The 2,500-nt window shown below is 41.8% G+C and overlaps 1 long non-coding RNA gene across 1 annotated transcript; it reads left to right on the top strand.

Moving 5' to 3' along the window:
• Positions 1-1,209: 1,209 nt before the first annotated feature.
• LOC138366499 (uncharacterized) lies at positions 1,210-1,823 on the top strand. Its single transcript, XR_011229143.1, has 3 exons — positions 1,210-1,270; positions 1,365-1,501; positions 1,589-1,823. It is a non-coding gene; the product is annotated as an uncharacterized lncRNA (long non-coding RNA).
• The last annotated feature ends 677 nt before the right edge of the window (positions 1,824-2,500 follow it).

Here is a 2,500-nt window from a genome sequence, read left to right as displayed (position 1 = left end):
CCCGACCCCATAAGCTATACTTTCAATAAAACCATTTCTAAAACATATGTCCTAGCAGGGAATCAAACTAGTCTCTTAATTGATCAGCCTTGGGCGCAAGTAATTCCTCACAGGATATTCATGGTAATTGTGCCAATGAATTATTTCGCTGGCCTTCACCAAGGTAATGGATTATATTTTGAAAATGCAAAACTGAAAAATATCGCCATGTATTTGAACAATAATGCAATTTACCGAATTGGTGGTGATTTCGACAATCATTATGCCCGCCTTTATTACGAAACTTTGAAGACATTAGGCTTAGAGCGTGATTCACTTCTAGCCTATGACACTTTTAATAAGGGAAGATCGATATTCGCCTTTGACTTAACCACCATTCAAACAAAGGATTCCCTCCCTGTGGAGAAATCTGGCAACTTGCGTATGGAGCTTGAGTTTGGCGGTGGTGTTACATATAACAGGCTGGTTTTACTGTTTGGGGAAACGACCGGGGTACTATCCATCGACGGACAGAGAACTGTTCTGTGTGACGTGCGAGCTTAAAAACATAATGAATTGTAATGATATAAATATTAATTTAAAAAATAATCTAGGGGATCGAGCACTCTACCTAGGTTGTTATAATGCTGATGAAATAGAACATTTAAATATCTCATCAAGAAAACCTATTGTTCTCATAACTAATATTTTACCATCACATAGCAGATTAACTATGGGACATTGGGTAGCTATTTATGTTGATAAAGTTAAACATCGAATGTTTTTTTTCGATAGTTATGCAATGTCGGCGGTTACTTATGGACATTATTTTCAAGGATTTATTAAAACTAACACAATAACAAAGGTGTTTGGAATGTGCTACAGACTCCAGAGTGATTTTACCCTTGCTTGTGGACTGTATTGCGTAATGTTCGTCCATAGGGTGAGTCACCTGGGGTTGCCTTCAACAGTACATTACTTACATAATGTATTTTCAAGCGTTAGTTTAAAATTAAATGATAAACGAGCCCTCGCTTATGCGAGACGATATTTTCCTATGAAACATCACTGTGTTAGGACATTTTGTAGAGGAGTAAGGGTTGGTTCTTATAGGTGGTGTAGAGAATATTTTTGTTAGCTAGGCAACCCACCTAACAGGGGGATTACCCCACATATAAAACACCTCTCACCCCACAACCTCCCTAGAAGACCCCCATCCCCCTTATCCTACAAATGGAAGGCGTCTCCCCAGAAACACACGCAGGGAAGATTGAAGTCCTTGAAGGGCCTGGTTAGTATTACCCTCACTTTCTGGTAAAGATTTATTTTTTTTCCCACAATAGGAAGTTTGCTCAACCTCTATTTTACCTCTTCTTTTTTTTCAGTGCAATTCTTAGGACCTGTCCACATTTGTAGAGTAGTAATTCTACGAGGAAGGTCTGCCCCAAACAAGATGCTGTTACGTACCCTAATTGATGATGCCTGCTGTAGAGGACACAAGGTCGCTCCTGCAGGGGGAGAGGTATGTACTAACTGTTCTTAGAGGAAATAGAATATTTTTCAAATAAAAGATATAGTCCTATAAATTATTTTCCCCATCTCTTTCCAGAACACTTCAGATGAGAGTCAGAAGGAAAGTCGTCCAAAAGGCAACCAGCCAACTCACCCCACTCCCCCAAGAGAGGGGGGAGGGGGTCAAGACCTCCCCCCACTCACCACGGATGGGGAGACGTCAGAATTCTACTCAGATGAGGAAGGGGAGGTGGAGGGGGGAGAGGGATAGGGGCCATAATTAACTTCTTATACATCATTTGTGATTTTTACCTAATAAAACATTAATAAATTCTTTGATTTTTTTTAACCCCTGGAGGAGATTTATAATTTAATACCCCTATATAAGACCCACTCAACCTCCGCTGGGTGTGGAACTCTGTTACGGTAAAGTCAAGGCCATTAGGTGCGAGGAAGGGTACGGGCGACCACCCTCACCGGGAGGAACCTGTTTTACACCTGCCCCATAGAGGAATGTGGGGGTGTAACTGGCACTCACCCACGAGTGTTTATTATACAAATAAATTCATTTTTACTTAAATATATTGTCATACTTTACTGTATAAATGAACATGATCATAGTGGCACATAATAGATACCTATCTTCACTGTTTTTTCGACTGCTACCACTCACACCTTGGGTGACCTAATATGGAGTGGCACTATGTGGCTCCCCGCTTCTGATTTTCTTATCTGATCTACATACATAGGTGGCTCTATCTGTCTCCAAATAATCTACTCACCAGCATGTACACAATGCTGAAACAGAGACGAATGCGCTGGCTCGGGCACGTTATGCGAATGGGCGACGGCAGGATCCCCAAGGATCTCCTGTATGGAGAGCTGAGGCAGGGAAAGCGTCCAGTAGGCAAGCCCCAGCTACGGTACAAAGACGTATGCAAAAGGGACCTGAAAGCCATGGACGTCGATCTTGCTATATGGGAGACACTGGCTACAGACCGTTCAGCCT

This window comes from Procambarus clarkii, chromosome 19 (genome assembly GCF_040958095.1).
Source record: "Procambarus clarkii isolate CNS0578487 chromosome 19, FALCON_Pclarkii_2.0, whole genome shotgun sequence".
NCBI classification, from domain to species: Eukaryota; Metazoa; Arthropoda; class Malacostraca; order Decapoda; family Cambaridae; genus Procambarus; species Procambarus clarkii.
This window is presented reverse-complemented; position numbering and strand designations above follow the sequence as displayed.